The following is a 13278-nucleotide window of genomic DNA, read 5'->3' as shown; positions in this document are numbered from 1 at the left end:
AATTAGCCCTTAGTGTCAGAAGGATTGGTAGGGTAATAAGTGGGGTTACGGGAATAGGGCCTGGCTGGGATTGTGGTCGGTGCAGATTCAATGGGCCGAACGGCCTCCTTCTGCACTGTAGGGATTCTATGATTCTATAATAGATTAGCAATCATGAAACCCCTCACCAAATGATAACACTATACAATATTCCAAACATGAAACAGCTGCCTGTAATGAGAGTTTTAATAATGTTCTTGAGAAAGTAGGTATTTACAGAGAGATATCAGTAAAATTAGAGTGTCTGCTTCTCGCTGTACACTCTATCTATCTAGACTGGGAGCACGGGGAGAGAGCAGGAGCACAGAGAGAGAGAGCAGGAGAACAGAGAGAGAGAGCAGGAGCACAGAGAGAGAGCAGGGGCACAGAGAGAGAGAGAGAGCAGGGGCACAGAGAGAGAGAGCAGGAGCACACAGAGAGAGAGAGAGAGAGAGAGAACAGGAGCACAGAGAGATAGAGAGAGAGCTGGAGCACAGAGAGAGAGAGAGAACAGGAGCACAGAGAGAGAGAGAGCAGGAGCACAGAGAGAGAGAAAGCAGGAGCACAGAGAGAGAGAGAGCAGGAGCACAGAGAGAGAGAGAGCAGGAGCACAGAGAGAGAGAGCAGGAGCACACAGAGAGAGAGAGAGAGAGAGCAGGAGCACAGAGAGAGAGAGAGCAGGAGCACAGAGAGAGAGCAGGAGCTGATGCGCGACAATCAAGCACGAGGTACAAGGCTTCAGCGATTGAAGGCTTTTATTGACAAACAATGGAACTATCTAACACGAGTACACCAATCCAGACTGGAGGGGTCCCGCCTGAGCAGAGGGTCTTATACCTCTCCCCAGGAGGCGGGGCCCGACCGGGATGTGCCATAACAGCATCCACCACAGGTATATTAATCCAACAGTGTAAACACCCTAACCCAACAACAACATTATAACAACCCCACAGTGGCAACACCCTAACCCAACAGTAACATTGGAATAACCCCACAGTGGTAACCAACGATGGTTCACCACATTCACCCCTCCTTTAAAAACAAAGGCCGGCGGGGTGCGAAAACAGGTCACATATATACAAAATTCACAAGTCCAGACGGTCTGGAGGACCGCACCGTCGCTGTGATCTCCTCAACACCGGTTGCGACACCGGAGCAGGTGCTTGCTGTGGCGTTCTCTCCAAAACAGCGTCCGGCTGTCCCCTCGAGGACTCATGGGCCGGTTGACCCTGGTGAAGCGGTGGTGCAGGGGATCCTGGTACCTTCTGTGGTGGCGCCGATCTCCGAGTCTCAGGCAAGCTGTACATGGGAGTATAACTGTTATGCACTGGTCCCGGTGCTGACCGCGCCACGTCTGGGGAAGAAAGAAGTGAAAGGGGGTTCGTGACAGGGGGTATAGGAGCGACAGGAGTTGCTACGTCCCCTGCGGGCGCCAGGTCTCGAATCGAGACTGTGTCCTCTCGCCCGTCAGGATATGCCACATAGGCATACTGAGGGTTGGCGTGGAGGAGTTGGACCGGTTCGACCAAGGGGTCGGACTTGCGGGCCCTCACATGTCGCCGCAGAAGGACGGGTCCTGGGTACGTCAACCAGGCTGGTAAGGAGATCCCCGAGGACGACTTCCGAGGGAATGAGAACATCCTCTCGTGGGGAGTAGCATTGGTTGCCGTACACAGGAGGGAGCGAATGGAATGAAGCGCATTTGGAAGGACCTCCTGCCAACGGGAGACTGGAAGGCCCCTGGACTTCAGCGCCAATAGGACAGCCTTCCAGACTGTAGCATTCTCTCTCTCCACCTGTCCGTTACCCCTAGGGTTGTAGCTCGTGGTTCTACTAGAGGCAATCCCGTATGAGAGCAGGAATTGCCTCAAGTTGTTACTCATGAACGACGAGCCCCTGTCGCTATGTATGTAGCAGGGGTACCCGAACAGGGTAAAAAGATCACTGAATGCCTTAATCACTGTGGCAGTCGACGTGTCCGCACAGGGGACAACAAACGGGAACCGGGAGTATTCATCTATGATATTGAGAAAATACACATTCCGGTCCGTTGAGGGAAGGGGGCCCTTAAAATCCACACTCAGCCTCTCGAAGGGGCGAGTGGCCTTGACCAATTGTGCCCGGTCAGGTCGATAAAAGTGCGGTTTGCATTCTGCGCAAATCCGACAGCTTCTCGTTACAGACCTGACATCCTCCACCGAGTAGGGCAGGTTGCGGGCTTTTATGAAGTGGTAGAGCCGAGTGACTCCAGGATGTCACAGGTCATTATGGAGGGCGTTCAAGCGGTCCTCCTGCATGATAGCGCATGTTCCGCGCGAGAGGGCATCCGAGGGCTCATTGAGTTTCCCCGGACGATACATAATATCGTAATTATAGGTGGAGAGCTCAATTCTCCACCGCAAGATCTTATCATTCTTGATCTTGCCCCTCTGCGTATTACTGAACATAAACGCCACGGATCGTTGATCCGTGATCAGGGTGAACCACTTCCCCGCCAGGTAATGGCGCCAGTGTCTGATGGCCTCCACAATAGCCTGAGCCTCCTTCTCCACCGCTGAATGCCGAATTTCGGGACCTTGAAGGGTGCGGGAAAAAAACGCGACGGGCCTGCCTGCCTGGTTCAGTGTGGCGGCCAGGGCGAAATCCGATGCATCACTTTCCACCTGAAAAGGGATGGATTCATCCACCGCGTGCATCGTGGCTTTCGCAATGTCGCTTTTCAAAGCCTTGAAGGCCAATTGGGCCTCCGGCGTGAGTGGGAAAGTCGCGGACTTGATGAGTGGACGGGCTTTGTCCGCGTAGTTGGGGACCCACTGCGCATAATAAGAAAAAAAGCCGAGGCATCTCCTCAGTGCTTTTGCGCTAGCGGGCAAGGGAAGTTCAGTAAGGGGGCGCATACGGTCTGGATCAGGGCCGATGACCCCGTTTTCCACCACGTATCCCAGGATAGCTAACCTGCGCGTACGGAATACACACTTCTCCCTGTTATAGGTCAGATTCAGGCGAGACGCAGTGCGCAGAAAGTTCTGGAGGTTTGTGTCATGGTCCTGCTGGTCATGGCCGCAGATGGTGACGTTATCCAGGTACGGGAAGGTAGCCCGCAACCCGTTCTGGTCCACCATTCGGTCCATAGCACGCTGGAAGACCGAGACCCCATTGGTGACACCAAATGGAACCCTAAGAAACTGATACAGACGACCATCCGCCTCAAAAGCCGTATATTGTCGGTCCTCTGGGCGGATGGGGAGTTGGTGGTAGGCAGACTTAAGGTCTATGGTGGAGAACACCCGGTACTGCGCAATCTGATTGACCATATCAGATATGCGCGGGAGAGGATACGCATCCAGCTGCGTATAACGGTTAATGGTCTGACTGTAGTCGATGACCATCCGGGGTTTGTTCCCGCTTTTAACCACCACGACCTGCGCTCTCCACGGACTAGCACTGGGCTGTATGATCCCTTCTTTGAGGAGCCGCTGAACCTCTGATCTAATGAAGATCCGGTCTTCAGCGCTGTAACGCCTACTTTTAGTAGCGATGGGCTTGCAGCCTGGTACCAGATTCTTAAATAAAGAGGGTGTGGTGATCTTTAGTGTGGAAAGGTTGCATGCGGGGCGCTTTGGACAATTTGGAGGCTGCGGCTGATTCCCTACTGCCAGCGAAGGGAGTGGCCCACCGTACTGTAGGATCACACTCTTCATGTGGACCATAAAGTTTAGTCCGAGGAGAATTGGCGCGCAAAGGTGCGGCAACACAAGGAGCCTGTATCGCTCGTAAATTGTGCCCTGCACCTCCAGGGTTACCACACAACGTCCTTGGATCGGTACAGACCGGGACCGTGATGCCATAGAAATTGTCTGTTTGGCAGGTAGAACCCGGAGTCCACACCTCTTTGCAGTGTCAGGGTGAATAAAACTCTCGGTGCTCCCACTGTCAAACAGACAATACACAGTACGACCATTTACCTTGATGTTCATCATCGAACAGTCAAGCCTGTGATGCTTTGTCTGGTCCAGAGAGATCGACGCCACCGTTGGCCCTTGGACGTCACTGCAGGCAGCCGAGGTTGATACTGAGGACCCCTGCTGGTCGCTCCTGGTCATCGTCGACCACGATGGCCGCCCCCATGAATCGCACGTGGGTGAGGGCGCCAAGCGTAGCGACTCCTGGTGGTCATCTTCCTCCTCCGCCAGCCACGATGGCGTCGTCCTGGATTCGCACGTGGTCGGACCTCGTGGATACTGCGACGCCGAAGGAGATTGTCTCCGCTCTGGAGGGTCACAGGCTGCACTGCCGTTCTTGGGCTTCGATCTGCAGACTTTCGCGTAGTGCCCCTTTTTACCGCACTGACTGCAGATCACTGTTTTAGCTGGACACTGTTGCCGTGGATGCTTGGCTCCTCCGCAAAAATAGCACCGCTGGCCACCTGGAGCTGCCGCCGTCGTCGGGTCGATATGGGAGCGCGAGCCCGTGGGGCGAGGAGGGATTTGTGCTTGCTCCTGCCACGTTGTCTCCACGTGGTCTTCGGGGTACAGAGCCAAGCTTTTCGACGCTGCCTCCAGCATCTCAGCCATCTCCATCGCTTGGGTCAGGTTGAGATTCCCTTTCTCCAATAGCTTAAGCCGGATGTACGAGGACCCTACCCCTGCTACGAACGCATCTCGGGCGAGGTCGTACATGTCCTGCTCAGCCGACACAGCTTTGCAGTCGCAGCCCCTGGCAAGCTGCAAGAGCTCATTGGCGTAGTCCTCCATGGTTTCGCCCGACTGCCGACGTCGTGTAGCGAGGAGGTAACGAGCGTGAATCTCGTTGGGTGGTCTCGTGTATCGTTTTTTCAAGAGCTCGATGGCCCTCGGGTAAGTGGTGGCCGCACGAATCGCGAGATAGACCGTGTCACTTACCCTCGCGTGGAGGTCCTGGAGTCTGTCGTCGTCCGTAGTAACTGCTGCAGAGGCCGCCAGGTAGTCCTCGAAACACTTCAGCCAGTGGTCGAAGGTGTTAGAGGCACCGACCGCACGTGGGTCCAGCGTCAGACGCTCTGGTTTCAGCATTTGCTCCATACTCTCTTTACTGTCGAGAGTTTTGTGTTTGTCAATAAAATTGATGCGCGACAATCAAGCACAAGGTACAAGGCTTCAGCGATTGAAGGCTTTTATTGACAAACAATGGAACTATCTAACACGAGTACACCAATCCAGACTGGAGGGGTCCCGCCTGAGCAGAGGGTCTTATACCTCTCCCCAGGAGGCGGGGCCCGACCGGGATGTGCCATAACAGCATCCACCACAGGTATATTAATCCCACAGTGTAAACACCCTAACCCAACAACAACATTATAACAACCCCACAGTGGCAACACCCTAACCCAACAGTAACATTGGAATAACCCCACAGTGGTAACCAACGATGGTTCACCACAGGAGCACAGAGAGAGAGAGCAGGAGCACAGAGAGAGAGAGAGCAGGGGCACAGAGAGAGAGCAGGAGCACGGAGAGAGAGAGAGAGCAGGAGAACAGAGAGAGAGAGCAGGAGCACAGAGAGAGAGCAGGGGCACAGAGAGAGAGAGAGAGCAGGGGCACAGAGAGAGAGAGAGAGCAGGGGCACAGAGAGAGAGAGAGAGCAGGGGCACAGAGAGAGAGAGAGAGCAGGGGCACAGAGAGAGAGAGAGCAGGAGCACAGAGAGAGAGAGAGAGCAGGAGCACAGAGAGAGAGAGCAGGAGCACAGAGAGCAAGAGCACAGAGAGAGAGAGAGCAGGAGCACAGAGAGAGAGCAGGAGCACAGAGAGAAAGAGAGCAGGAGCACAGAGAGAGAGAGCAGGAGCACAGAGAGAGAGCAGGAGCACAGAGAGAGAGAGCAGGAGCAGAGAGAGAGAGAGCAGGAGCACAGAGAGAGAGAGCAGGAGCACAGAGAGAGAGAGAGAGAGAGCAGGAGCACAGAGAGAGAGAGAGAGCAGGAGCACAGAGAGAGTGAGAGCAGGAGCACAGAGAGAGAGCAGGAGCACAGAGAGAGAGAGAGCAGGAGCACAGAGAGAGAGAGAGCAGGAGCACAGAGAGAGAGAGCAGGAGCACAGAGAGCAAGAGCACAGAGAGAGAGAGCAGGAGCACAGAGAGAGAGAGAGCAGGAGCACAGAGAGAGACAGAGTAGGAGCACAGAGAGAGAGAGCAGGGGCACAGAGAGAGAGAGCAGGAGAACAGAGAGAGAGAGAGAGCAGGAGCACAGAGAGAGAGAGCAGGAGCACAGAGAGAGAGAGCAGGAGCACAGAGAGAGAGAGCAGGAGCACAGAGAGAGAGAGAGCAGGTGCATAGGGAGAACAGGAGCACGGGGAGTGAGAGACAGCATGTCCCATCAAATCATTTGGACTTCAATTTGAGAACCACTGCTTTACATTAAAACTCTGACTACATTTAAAAGCTACTTAACTAGCTCAAAGCTCTCTGAGGAATCTTGAGGTTATGAAACACACCCTGTAAAGACAAGCGTTGGTTTTACTTCTTTCATTTTATTTGCTCTTCACAGATGAGCAGCCGGCTGCGAATGTGAAAATCATAATCATGAATGTGGCTTTGGTATCGGTATATTTATAGTTATTTGGAGAGTAATGAATTGATAGGTGATAGTCAGCATGGTTTTGTGGCAGGTAGGTCGTGCCTTACTAACCTTATTGAGTTTTTTGAGAAAGTGACCAAGGAGGTGGATGGGGGCAAGGCAGTGGACGTGGTATATATGGATTTTAGTAAGGCGTTTGATAAGGTTCACCATGGTAGGCTTCTGCAGAAAATGCAGATGTATGGGATTGGGGGTGATCTAGGAAATTGGATCAGGAATTGGCTAGCGGATAGGAAACAGAGGGTGGTGGTTGATAGTAAATATTCATCATGGAGTGCGGTTACAAGTGGTGTACCTCAGGGATCTGTTTTGGGGCCACTGCTGTTTGTAATATTTATTAATGATCTGGATGAGGGTATAGTTGGGTGGATTAGCAAATTTGCTGATGACACCAAAGTCGGTGGTGTGGTAGACAGTGAGGAAGGGTGTCGTAGTTTGCAGGAAGACTTAGACAGGTTGCAAAGTTGGGCCGAGAGGTGGCGGATGGAGTTTAATGCGGAGAAGTGTGAGGTAATTCACTTTGGTAGGAATAACAGATGTGTTGAGTATAGGGCTAACGGGAGGACTTTGAATAGTGTGGAGGAGCAGAGGGATCTAGGTGTATGTGTGCATAGATCCCTGAAAGTTGGGAATCAAGTAGATAAGGTTGTTAAGAAGGCATATGGTGTCTTGGCGTTTATTGGTAGGGGGATTGAATTTAGGAGTCGTAGCGTTATGTTGCAACTGTACACAACTCTGGTGCGGCCGCACTTGGAGTACTGTGTGCAGTTCTGGTCCCCACATTACAGGAAGGATGTGGAGGCTTTGGAGAGGGTGCAGAGGAGGTTTACCAGGATGTTGCCTGGTATGGAGGGGAGATCCTATGAGGAGAGGCTGAGGGATTTGGGATTGTTTTCGCTGGAAAGGCGGCGGCTAAGAGGGGATCTTATTGAAACATATAAGATGATTAGAGGTTTAGATAGGGTGGATAGTGATAGCCTTTTTCCTCTGATGGAGAAATCCAGCACGAGGGGGCATGGCTTTAAATTGAGGGGGGGTAGTTATAGAACCGATGTCAGGGGTAGGTTCTTTACCCAGAGGGTGGTGAGGGATTGGAATGCCCTGCCAGCATCAGTTGTAAATGCGCCTAGTTTGGGGGCGTTTAAGAGATCCGTAGATAGGTTCATGGACGAAAAGAAATTGGTTTAGGTTGGAGGGTCACAGTTTTTTTTTAACTGGTCGGTGCAACATCGTGGGCCGAAGGGCCTGTTCTGCGCTGTAATGTTCTATGTTCTATGTTCTATAACTTAATGTGACACTATCCTTGATAGGAATCTACACATTGCGGACAGAAAGAGGAAGTTAACCTATAAATACAGTCAAAGCGAATCTAGGAGCATCACTGCCCAGTGGTTTGCGCTTTGCAAGAGCAGTCAACCATTTTGGAGCGTTGTTTGCCGATCAATGTGATAACGTCCATAACTTGCATGGGGAATCACTGATTGACCTCCCTGTAGGACCCACTGAATACGAGCTCCCTGGGGATTGGTAATTAACTAACCAGGTGGAGCTCGTATACACCTGTGTATACACCCTGTATAAAGCAGGCCCCTGAGTGGGTCCATTAGCCCATTGTCCCAGTTGGGACTCCTTGTGTTCACCACAGGCTTGTGGTTTTTGCTTTACTTTATTTTGTGCAATAAAGCACTGTTCCTTTACAGCTGACCCCTGGAGTTATTATACTGGCGATGAGGTAAAAGGAACATTTTGGTAACCCTGCTCATCAGATCGTGTTAATCTGCATCGTTCAGTTTTTGCAATGCCAATTTTCAGGAAATTGGAGCCATACGATGTGAATATTGAGGATTTGCCACAATATGCTGAGAGAATGAGATACTTCTTTCAAGCTAACGAAATAGGAGATAATCGGCAAACGGTCATCCTAATGACTGCGTGTGTGGTTGCAACATTCAGCATTATAAAAAGTCTGACGTATCCGGCAACACCAGATTCCAAGACCTTTGATGAGTTGGTGGAAATGGTGACAATTCATTACAATCCTAAACCTTCTGTGATCTTGCAATGCTGAAGGTTCAGTACAACTACTAGATTTGCAAGGGAGCCAGTGATAGAATTCCTGACGTGACTAAGAAAACTGGTGGAGCATTGAGAGTATGGCCCAACATTACTGGAAATGCTGAGAGACCGTCTAGTTAGCGGCATAAATGATCTAGCAATCCAAAGAAGGCTTTTGACAAAGCCAAACCTAGATTTAATAAAAAAACCATAAAGCTGGCCTTATCTCGTGAAAATGCAGGGTAAGGTGCCCAAGGATCCATGGAGAAGAACGTCCTTGGGCCCAGGCGAGCCCCCTACCGCAGGCCCAGGTCCCCAGATGAAGATATTCATGACCCCCAGTCCTGCACGAGGAAAAGCAAGCAAGCAAGGAACCAGGAAATCCCGGCACTGGATGTGAGGGAGCCCCGCAATTTAGGGAGCGGCCAGCACAACAGCGCTGTACATGCAGCCAGGGAGCCCGCCCCAAAGACGGTTACCAAATCAGGCAGAGTGTGTAGTGCCTATATCGAAGGGCAAAGCCACCCAAAACAGAATGTATCAAATAAGTCAGGCTGAAGAGGTGGAACCAGCACTTTTAAATCTTCTCCAGGGGATCTACTGCTGAAGACAGAACTAGCCGGAGATGACGGAGATTCAGTGCTGCAGCAGATTCTCCAGGCAGGTAGTCACAAACAACTGTGCCCACGTTGCCAAAGACATTGCGGCAAGGGCGGCATGGTGACACAGTGGTTCGCACTGTGGTCAGCACAGCTGCCTCACAGCACCAGGGACCTGGGTTCAATTCCAGCCTCGGGTCACTGTCTATGTGGAGTCTGCACGTTCTCCCCATGTCTGCGTGGGTTTCCTCCGGGCGCTCCGGTTTCCTCCCACATGATGTGCGGGTTAGGTGGATTGGCCATGCTAAATTGGGTGTCAGGGGGACTAGTGGGGTAAATATTTGGGGTTATGGGGATAGGGTGGGATTGTTGTCCATGCAGACTCGATGGACAGAACGACCTCCTTCTGCACTGTAGCGATTCTATAATTACACTGAGCAACACTGCTTGGAATGCTGCACAGGAGATACCAAAGTTAAGCTCTTGGCTTGCAGCTCCTTTCACAGATTGTCACTCTTTTCCAGCTCTGGACAGTGCATTCAGTTCACAGCAGACACAAGGGTAGTCAATCTGACTTCCTCCACTGAATTCCCAGGTGAAGGGCATCATCAACTGTATCCATTTGGCCAGAAAGGGGCCCTGTGACCATCCAGAGAGATGTATCAGCAAGCAGGGTTACTAGTCCCTCAACATTTACCGGACTGTGACCGCAACAAGAGCTTCCTCCATGTGGGAACTTGCTTTCCTGGTAGCTGCCATGGTTCCTTCATTCCCCCACCAGTCCAAGCTGCTTAAAATCTTCACTCCAATACTTCAAACTCTGTGGATGGATTCTCATAGAATCATACAGTGCAGAAGAGACCCTTCGACCCATCGACTCCGCACCAGCACATTAGAAACACCTGAACTCCCACCTAATCCCATCTGCCAGCACTTGGCCCATCGCCCTGAATGTTCTGATGTGCCAAGTACTCATCCAGAATCTTTTTAAAGGATGTGAGGCAGCTCACCTCTACCACCCTCCCAGGCAGCGCAATCCAGACCGTCACCACCCTCTGGGTAAAAAGGTTTTTCCTCATGTTCCCCTTAAACCTCCTGCCCCTCACCTTGAACCTATGTCCCCTCGTGACTGACCCTTCAACTAACGGGAACAGCTGCTTCTTATCCACTCTGTCCATGTCTCTCATAATCTTGTTGACCTCGATCAGGTCACCCTTCAGTCTTCTCTGCTCCAACAAAAATGACAGTAAGAAGTTTAACAACACCAGGTTAAAGTCCAACAGGTTTATTTGGTAGTAAAAGCCACACAAGCTTTCGGAGCCTTAAGCCCCTTCTTCAGGTGAGTGGGAATTCTGTTCACAAACAGGGCATATAAAGACACAAACTCAATTTACAGAATAATGGTTGGGATGCGAATACTTACAGCTAACCAAGTCTTTAAGATACAAACAATGTGAGTGGAGAGAGCATTAAGACAGGTTAAAGAGATGTGTATTGTCTCCAGACAGGACAGCCAGTGAGACTCTGCAGGTCCAGGCAAGCTGTGGGGATGACAGATAGTGTGACATGAACCCAATATCCCGGTTGAGGCCGTCCTCATGTGTGCGGAACTTGGTTATCAGTTTCTGCTCAGCGACTCTGCGCTGTCGTGTTTACCCCAGTCCAACGCCGGCATCTCCACATCATGTCCAACAAAAATGACCCAGGTCTACACAACCTCTCTTCATAACTTAAATGTTCCATCCCAGGCGGCATCCTGGTGAATTCTCAGTGATAAAGGATATTGCTCGAAGAAATGGCTACTCAGCCCCCATACGAGAGCTTGTGACAGAGACGATGTAACTGAAGCCATCAGCTCACTAGGACAAGCACTGAGCAGGCCATTGGGCTCCTGAAGAACCCAGTGTCTGTATCGGTTGGGTGGTGCCTTGTGTCCATTCCTGCAAGGGTCTCAATCACCGCAATGATCTTCTCCATGCTCCATAACACAGTCGGTCTTGAAAATGAAGTGTCTCTGCATCGAGAAAGCTCATCGGGGAGATTCAGGAACAGGGAGGGGAAGAGGAAGTGGAGGCAGAGAGTGAAGGTAGAAACATAGGAACATCGAAAATAGGGGTAGGAGTAAACCATTCACCCCTTCAAGGGGCAATGACTGATCCTCTCTCTCAACACCATACTCCCGTGCTCTCCCCATACACCTCGACACCTTTAGAATCTAGAAATCTATCCTTCTTAAATATATTCAGTGACTGTGCCTTGACAGCCTGTTGTGGTACAGAATTCCACAGGTTCACTGCTCTCTGAGTGAAAAAGCAGAAGATGCAGAACACCGCTGTGTCCAGGCTGCACAGGGAGAGGGTCAGGTCCAACTCAGGGGGCAAAGTCTGGTCAAGATACTGTGATGTGGAGATGCCGGCGTTGGACTGGGGTGAACACAGTAAGAAGTCACACAACACCAGGTTAAAGTCCAACAGGTTTATTTGGTAGCAAATACCATAAGCTTTCGGAGCGCTGCTCCTTCGTCAGATGGAGTGGAAATGTGCTCTCAAACAGTGCACAGAGACACAAAATCAAGTTACACAGGAGATACTGTGAACAAAGAACAAAGAAAGGTACAGCACAGGAACAGGCCTTTTGGCCCTCCAAGCCTGTGCCGACCATGATGCCCTAACTAAACTAAAAATAAAACCTTCTGCCTTTACTCAGTCCGTATCCCTTTATTCCAATTAAGAAGATACCTCAGTAACCATTCAATGCTCAGCACAATGCAGTGGCCTCCATGTTCAGCCATCCCTAAAAGCTGTTCGCCTTGTGTGGCCTCACTGTCCTCATTGCCAATTTTGGCTGCGATTCTCCCATCGCGACCCACAACTTTTCTGGTGGGTCGGGGTGGGAGATGCGCATCACCGGCCTTGTTCCAGGATTTGTGCATGTGCTGGGAACGCACGCGCATCTCCCAGAGCCGGTGAACAATCGCCGGTCAGACCAAGCTGGAAACCAGCGGGAAGGCAGGTAAATAATTTGAATCTTTTTAAAATGTATTTTAAATATGTTTTCAATCTAATTATCGGGAACTTTCAGGTCCCGATTGACTCTCCCACCCTGCCAGGAGTACTTCATTCTGGCAGGGTTTCGACGAGCTTCCCATGTTCGGGCAACTAGCGGGAGACCCCGACGGAATGAAGGGAGGCAATCGGGGCTGGTGGTAAGGAGGTGATGCCCCCTGGGCATGGGCACCCTGGCAGTGCCAGCCTGTGCCCTCTGGCACTGCCCAATAGGGCACCCTGGCATTGCCCATTGGGCATCAGGCAGTGCCAAGGGGGCGGGGCCTATCATGGGTGGGGCCTAACGGTGATCGGTGGGGGTGGGGGTGGGGGGTCCCGCTGCCACTCTGCATTGGGATCAGTCTGGGATGGAGGAGGAGGCAGCAATTGGGGTGGGCTGGGGAGGTGGTCTGCTGGGGGGGGGCCTGCCTTCGCGGGGGGGGTCTGATTCTGGGGAGGGGTCAGTGGGTGGGGTCTGCCGGGGTGAGGGGGTGGGGGGATCACCACTGCTGGGGGAGGGGTGGGCTGGACATCTGGGCGCTCCAGGGCGGGGAGGGAGTTGGGGCTGGCCCGGGAATTGTTGTAGGGGCCGCGATCAGGCCTTGTGGGGGGCTGGAGGGGCAGCACTGCAGGGGTCCCGGGCTGGCCAGCGATCGAGCTGGCCAGCAAACGAGAAGACTGACAGATCGGGGCCACTGCACATGCGCAGAGTTCCAGAACTGTCAAACTCCGGCGCAAATAGCCCCCCCCCCCCCACCCCGGGTTTTTAATGAGATTCACGACTGGGACCTTTTCAGTGCACAGAGTGGGGAGATTCAGGTGAGAAGCTGAACTGACAAAACAGTCGGGATCTAGAACAGTTTTCCCGCCAATTCAGTGCTTTTGGGAGAATTGCGGCCTTTCTTTCTGTAATGTCCTAACTATGTTAGGGATTGTGGATTTATATAGTGTGGAC

The sequence above is a fragment of the Mustelus asterias genome, chromosome 21, assembly GCF_964213995.1.
Source record: "Mustelus asterias chromosome 21, sMusAst1.hap1.1, whole genome shotgun sequence".
In the NCBI taxonomy this organism is placed as follows: Eukaryota; Metazoa; Chordata; class Chondrichthyes; order Carcharhiniformes; family Triakidae; genus Mustelus; species Mustelus asterias.
Note: the sequence above shows the minus strand (reverse complement) of the source record.